General features: G+C 39.9%; 4 non-coding genes across 4 annotated transcripts; all 4 read right to left on the reverse strand.

Moving 5' to 3' along the window:
- Positions 1-1,786: 1,786 nt before the first annotated feature.
- Positions 1,787-1,859, reverse strand: TRNAR-UCG (transfer RNA arginine (anticodon UCG)). The gene has a single exon. It is a non-coding gene; the product is annotated as a tRNA-Arg (tRNA).
- A 647-nt stretch (positions 1,860-2,506) lies between these two features.
- Positions 2,507-2,579, reverse strand: TRNAR-CCU (transfer RNA arginine (anticodon CCU)). The gene has a single exon. It is a non-coding gene; the product is annotated as a tRNA-Arg (tRNA).
- Positions 2,580-3,374: 795 nt separating this feature from the next.
- Positions 3,375-3,447, reverse strand: TRNAR-UCG (transfer RNA arginine (anticodon UCG)). The gene has a single exon. It is a non-coding gene; the product is annotated as a tRNA-Arg (tRNA).
- A 2,235-nt stretch (positions 3,448-5,682) lies between these two features.
- TRNAR-CCU (transfer RNA arginine (anticodon CCU)) lies at positions 5,683-5,755 on the reverse strand. The gene has a single exon. It is a non-coding gene; the product is annotated as a tRNA-Arg (tRNA).
- Positions 5,756-7,500: the final 1,745 nt, after the last annotated feature.

Below are 7,500 nucleotides of genomic sequence, written 5' to 3' on the forward strand. Positions count from 1 at the left end.
AGTGCGTCGGCATAGAAGCACTTTTTAATGCCACTAAAATGCACAAGTAGTTAGACTGAAGATGCAACCTGAATGAGTTTACAGTATGTACTCCACTTTATTAATGATTAGTACTGAGAAAGTGAGGACTAGAAGAGTATTGGAAAATACTTTTTCCACTCTGAATGTAAAGCAGATTGTGTGACCATTGGCCAAAAACGACCACGAAGGGACTCGAACCCTCAATCTTCTGATCCGAAGTCAGACGCCTTATCCATTAGGCCACACGGGCATCCGTCCACCTGAGATGATTTTTATCATGTAGGTGGTATGCATGGATTGAGAACATATTATTGAAAGGTTTTCAGATTTACATCCCATAGTGTTCTTTCAGCTCTTTTCGCTGGAAGCACTTTTTTGGAATCTATATATTGAGAATTTTATGAGTACGATATGCTTTTGTTTTCCTTTTTCCATACAAACCTCTTTCCTCATGAGTTTAAAGCTCATTTGTATGCTCTACATAGCTCTGGACGTTTCCAGACGTGGAGTGAAACTGTTTTGAAAGTAGTACAAATTGCTCCTTCCTGCATATGCTAATTTTTCACACTCACATAGGTTGTATAGGTTTTATGAATCCTGGCTTGACCTATTCAAGTAGCTGAAAGCCTGTCACCACCTCTAGAAACAAGATTCACACCAATCCAATTCATATCATTTTTTCCAAAGGAATATGTTCTGGCCGGTCGAAAATGCATCTCACAAAAATAGGCATTTAAGAATCTACTTTGCAGTTTCAGAACACTAACATGACTGTGAAGTGTACACAAGTAAAATGGGACCGTTTCAAAGTACCTAATCCCTCATAAACTTCTGAGAGGAAGCATGTAATAAATCTACCTAATTTTCTGGAAAAGAAAGAGAGAGGATTTTTGTTATCACCTCAGATGGGACTTGAACCCACAATCCCTGGCTTAGGAGGCCAGTGCCTTATCCATTAGGGCACTGAGGCACACATGCATAGCTCTTTTCTAGAGGCATTATTTAAATGTATTCTATGGTCAGACACCGGTGTGTGCACACAGGGCATTTCTCACTTCTCTCTATAAGTAAACTTCCCATTTTCATCCTCTTCCATCCCCGACTTTAACGCTCTCTTCTATGCTATAATGGAGACTTTGCAATTTTAGCAAGTGGAGAGAAATTGGAGAACCACTTTCGACTCCACACTTCTTCTTCACTTACTTCTTTTCTCAATATACTGGGCTTAGAAAATGGTATCAAGCCATCCTTATCATCAGTAGGACACGGAAAGAGGCACTAAGTCTCCTAACCAAGTTCAACCACACTCTGCAACTTAACCATTGCACTACAAATTAGGCAACGGGGGCATCAGCAAAGGCAGCCAATGTGCCGATCCTTTATACATTTTGTGTAGTACTTTTCTTACTCGGAGGCAAAATCAGCACTTTAACTGCCCAAATCATACAGATTTTACACATGTTCCACTCTATGCACACATAGGCACACACCTTGCAGTTCTTCTACACACACTTAAGCTAAAAACCCATTCTGTCACGTCAAAATTCTGCAAACCTATTACATATTCATTGCGTCGGCATAGAAGCACTTTTTAATGCCACTAAAATGCACAAGTAGTTAGACTGAAGATGCAACCGGAATGAGTTTACAGTATGTACTCCACTTTATTAATGATTAGTAATGAGAAAGTGAGGACTACAAGAGTATTGGAAAATACTTTTTCCACTCTGAATGTAAAGCAGATTGTGTGACCATTGGCCAAAAACAACCACGAAGGGACTCGAACCCTCAATCTTCTGATCCGAAGTCAGACGCCTTATCCATTAGGCCACGCGGTCATCCGTCCACCTGAGGTGATTTTTATCATGTAGGTGGTATGCATGGATGGAGAACATATTATTGAAAGGTATTCAGGTTTACATCCCATAGTGTTCTTTCAGCTCTTTTCGCTGGAAGCACTTTTTTGGAATCTATATATTGAGAATTTTATGAGTACGATATGCTTTTGTTTTCCTTTTTCCATACAAACCTCTTTCCTCATGAGTTTAAAGCTCATTTGTATGCTCTACATAGCTCTGGACGTTTCCAGACGTGGAGTGAAACTGTTTTGAAAGTAGTACAAATTGCTCCTTCCTGCATATGCTAATTTTTCACACTCACATAGGTTGTATAAGTTTTATGAATCCTGGCTTGACCTATTCAAGTAGTTGAAAGCCTGTCACCACCTCTAGAAACAAGATTCACACCAATCCAATTCATATCATTTTTTCCAAAGGAATATGTTCTGGCCGGTCGAAAATGCATCTCACAAAAATAGGCATTTAAAAATCTACTTTGCAGTTTCAGAAGACTAACATGACTGTGAAGTGTACACAAGTAAAACGTGACAGTTTCAAAGTACCTAATCCCTCATAAACTTCTGAGAGGAAGCATGTAATAAATCTACCTAATTTTCTGGAAAAGAAAGAGGGAGGATTTTTGTTATCACCTCAGATGGGACTCAAACCCACAATCCCTGGCTTAGGAGGCCAGTGCCTTATCCATTAGGCCACTGAGGCACACATGCATAGTTCTTTTCTAGAGACATTATTTAAATGTATTCTATGGTCAGACACCGGTGTGTGCACACAGGGCATTTCTCACTTCTCTCTATAAGTAAACTTCCCATTTTCATCCTCTTCCATCCCCGACTTTAACGCTCTCTTCTATGCTATAATGGAGACTTTGCAATTTTAGCAAGTGGAGAGAAATTGGAGAACCACTTTCGACTCCACACTTCTTCTTCACTTACTTCTTTTCTCAATATACTGGGCTTAGAAAATGGTATCAAGCCATCCTTATCATCAGTAGGACACGGAAAGAGGCACTAAGTCTCCTAACCAAGTTCAACCACACTCTGCAACTTAACCATTGCACTACAAATTAGGCAACGGGGGCATCAGCAAAGGCAGCCAATGTGCCGATCCTTTATACATTTTGTGTAGTACTTTTCTTACTCGGAGGCAAAATCAGCACTTTAACTGCCCAAATCATACAGATTTTACACATGTAGCACTCTATGCACACATAGGCACACACCTTGCAGTTCTTCTACACACACTTAAGCTAAAAACCCATTCTGTCACGTCAAAATTCTGCAAACCTATTACATATTCAGTGCGTCGGCATAGAAGCACTTTTTAATGCCACTAAAATGCACAAGCAGTTAGACAGAAGATGCAACCTGAATGAGTTTACAGTATGTACTCCACTTTATTAATGATTAGTAATGAGAAAGTGAGGACTACAAGAGTATTGGAAAATACTTTTTCCACTCTGAATGTAAAGCAGATTGTGTGACCATTGGCCAAAAACGACCACGAAGGGACTCGAACCCTCAATCTTCTGATCCGAAGTCAGACGCCTTATCCATTAGGCCACGCGGTCATCCGTCCAGCTGAGATGATTTTTATCATGTAGGTGGTATGCATGGATGGAGAACATATTATTGAAAGGTATTCAGGTTTACATCCCATAGTGTTCTTTCAGCTCTTTTCACTGGAAGCACTTTTTTGGAATCTATATATTGAGAATTTTATGAGTACGATATGCTTTTGTTTTCCTTTTTCCATACAAACCTCTTTCCTCATGAGTTTAAAGCTCATTTGTATGCTCTACATAGCTCTGGACGTTTCCAGACGTGGAGTGAAACTGTTTTGAAAGTAGTACAAATTGCTCCTTCCTGCATATGCTAATTTTTCACACTCACATAGGTTGTATAAGTTTTATGAATCCTGGCTTGACCTATTCAAGTAGCTGAAAGCCTGTCACCACCTCTAGAAACAAGATTCACACCAATCCAATTCGTATCATTTTTTCCAAAGGAATATGTTCTGGCCGGTCGAAAATGCATCTCACAAAAATAGGCATTTAAAAATCTACTTTGCAGTTTCAGAACACTAACATGACTGTGAAGTGTACACAAGTAAAATGGGACCGTTTCAAAGTGCCTAATCCCTCATAAACTTCTGAGAGGAAGCATGTAATAAATCTACCTAATTTTCTGGAAAAGAAAGAGGGAGGATTTTTGTTATCACCTCAGATGGGACTTGAACCCACAATCCTTGGCTTAGGAGGCCAGTGCCTTATCCATTAGGCCACGGAGGCACACATGCATAGCTCTTTTCTAGAGGCATTATTTAAATGTATTCTATGGTCAGACACCGGTGTGTGCACACAGGGCATTTCTCACTTCTCTCTATAAGTAAACTTCCCATTTTCATCCTCTTCCATCCCCGACTTTAACGCTCTCTTCTATGCTATAATGGAGACTTTGCAATTTTAGCAAGTGGAGAGAAACTGGAGAACCACTTTCGACTCCACACTTCTTCTTCACTTACTTCTTTTCTCAATATACTGGGCTTAGAAAATGGTATCAAGCCATCCTTATCATCAGCAGGACACGGAAAGAGGCACCAAGTCTCCTAACCAAGTTCAACCACACTCTGCAACTTAACCATTGCACTACAAATTAGGCAACGGGGGCATCAGCAAAGGCAGCCAATGTGCCGATCCTTTATACATTTTGTGTAGTACTTTTCTTACTCGGAGGCAAAATCAGCACTTTAACTGCCCAAATCATACAGATTTTACACATGTTCCACTCTATGCACACATAGGCACACACCTTGCAGTTCTTCTACACACACTTAAGCTAAAAACCCATTCTGTCACGTCAAAATTCTGCAAACCTATTACATATTCAGTGCGTCGGCATAGAAGCACTTTTTAATGCCACTAAAATGCACAAGTAGTTAGACTGAAGATGCAACCGGAATGAGTTTACAGTATGTACTCCACTTTATTAATGATTAGTAATGAGAAAGTGAGGACTACAAGAGTATTGGAAAATACTTTTTCCACTCTGAATGTAAAGCAGATTGTGTGACCATTGGCCAAAAACAACCACGAAGGGACTCGAACCCTCAAACTTCTGATCCGAAGTCAGACGCCTTATCCATTAGGCCACGCGGTCATCCGTCCACCTGAGGTGATTTTTATCATGTAGGTGGTATGCATGGATGGAGAACATATTATTGAAAGGTATTCAGGTTTACATCCCATAGTGTTCTTTCAGCTCTTTTCGCTGGAAGCACTTTTTTGGAATCTATATATTGAGAATTTTATGAGTACGATATGCTTTTGTTTTCCTTTTTCCATACAAACCTCTTTCCTCATGAGTTTAAAGCTCATTTGTATGCTCTACATAGCTCTGGACGTTTCCAGACGTGGAGTGAAACTGTTTTGAAAGTAGTACAAATTGCTCCTTCCTGCATATGCTAATTTTTCACACTCACATAGGTTGTATAAGTTTTATGAATCCTGGCTTGACCTATTCAAGTAGCTGAAAGCCTGTCACCACCTCTAGAAACAAGATTCACACCAATCCAATTCATATCATTTTTTCCAAAGGAATATGTTCTGGCCGGTCGAAAATGCATCTCACAAAAATAGGCATTTAAAAATCTACTTTGCAGTTTCAGAAGACTAACATGACTGCGAAGTGTACACAAGTAAAACGTGACAGTTTCAAAGTACCTAATCCCTCATAAACTTCTGAGAGGAAGCATGTAATAAATCTACCTAATGTTCTGGAAAAGAAAGAGGGAGGATTTTTGTTATCACCTCAGATGGGACTCAAACCCACAATCCCTGGCTTAGGAGGCCAGTGCCTTATCCATTAGGCCACTGAGGCACACATGCATAGCTCTTTTCTAGAGACATTATTTAAATGTATTCTATGGTCAGACACCGGTGTGTGCACACAGGGCATTTCTCACTTCTCTCTATAAGTAAACTTCCCATTTTCATCCTCTTCCATCCCCGACTTTAACGCTCTCTTCTATGCTATAATGGAGACTTTGCAATTTTAGCAAGTGGAGAGAAATTGGAGAACCACTTTCGACTCCACACTTCTTCTTCACTTACTTCTTTTCTCAATATACTGGGCTTAGAAAATGGTATCAAGCCATCCTTATCATCAGCAGGACACGGAAAGAGGCACCAAGTCTCCTAACCAAGTTCAACCACACTCTGCAACTTAACCATTGCACTACAAATTAGCAATGGGGGCATCAGCAAAGGCAGCCAATGTGCCGATCCTTTATACATTTTGTGTAGTACTTTTCTTACTCGGAGGCAAAATCAGCACTTTAACTGCCCAAATCATACAGATTTTACACATGTACCACTCTATGCACACATAGGCACACACCTTGCAGTTCTTCTAAACACACTTAAGCTAAAAACCCATTCTGTCACGTCAAAATTCTGCAAACCTATTACATATTCAGTGCGTCGGCATAGAAGCACTTTTTAATGCCACTAAAATGCACAAGTAGTTAGACTGAAGATGCAACCTGAATGAGTTTACAGTATGTACTCCACTTTATTAATGATTAGTAATGAGAAAGTGAGGACTACAAGAGTATTGGAAAATACTTTTTCCACTCTGAATGTAAAGCAGATTGTGTGACCATTGGCCAAAAACGACCATGAAGGGACTCGAACCCTCAATCTTCTGATCCGAAGTGAGACGCCTTATCCATTAGGCCACGCGGTCATCCGTTCACCTGAGATGATTTTTATCATGTAGGTGGCATGCATGGATGGAGAACATATTATTGAAAGGTATTCAGGTTTACATCCCATAGTGTTCTTTCAGCTCTTTTCGCTGGAAGCACTTTTTTGGAATCTATATATTGAGAATTTTATGAGTACGATATGCTTTTGTTTTCCTTTTTGCATACAAACCTCTTTCCTCATGAGTTTAAAGCTCATTTGTATGCTCTACATAGCTCTGGACGTTTCCAGACGTGGAGTGAAACTGTTTTGAAAGTAGTACAAATTGCTCCTTCCTGCATATGCTAATTTTTCACACTCACATAGGTTGTATAAGTTTTATGAATCCTGGCTTGACCTATTCAAGTAGCTGAAAGCCTGTCACCACCTCTAGAAACAAGATTCACACCAATCCAATTCAAATCATTTTTTCCAAAAGAATATGTTCTGGCCGGTCGAAAATGCATCTCACAAAAAAAGGCATTTAAAAATCTACTTTGCAGTTTCAGAACACTAACATGACTGTGAAGTGTACACAAGTAAAATGGGACAGTTTCAAAGTACCTAATCCCTCATAAACTTCCGAGAGGAAGCATGTAATAAATCTACCTAATTTTCTGGAAAAGAAAGAGGGAGGATTTTTGTTATCATCTCAGATGGGACTCGAGCCCACAATCCCTGGCTTAGGAGGCCAGTGCCTTATCCACTAGGCCACTGAGGATACATGCATAGCTCTTTTCTAGAGGCATTATTTAAATGTATTCTATGGTCAGACACCGGTGTGTGCACACAGGGCATTTCTCACTTCTCTCTATAAGTAAACTTCCCATTTTCATCCTCTTCCATCCCCGACTTTAACGCTCTCTTCTATGCTATAAT

Source organism: Triturus cristatus, chromosome 4_1, assembly GCF_964204655.1.
Source record: "Triturus cristatus chromosome 4_1, aTriCri1.1, whole genome shotgun sequence".
Taxonomy (NCBI): Eukaryota; Metazoa; Chordata; class Amphibia; order Caudata; family Salamandridae; genus Triturus; species Triturus cristatus.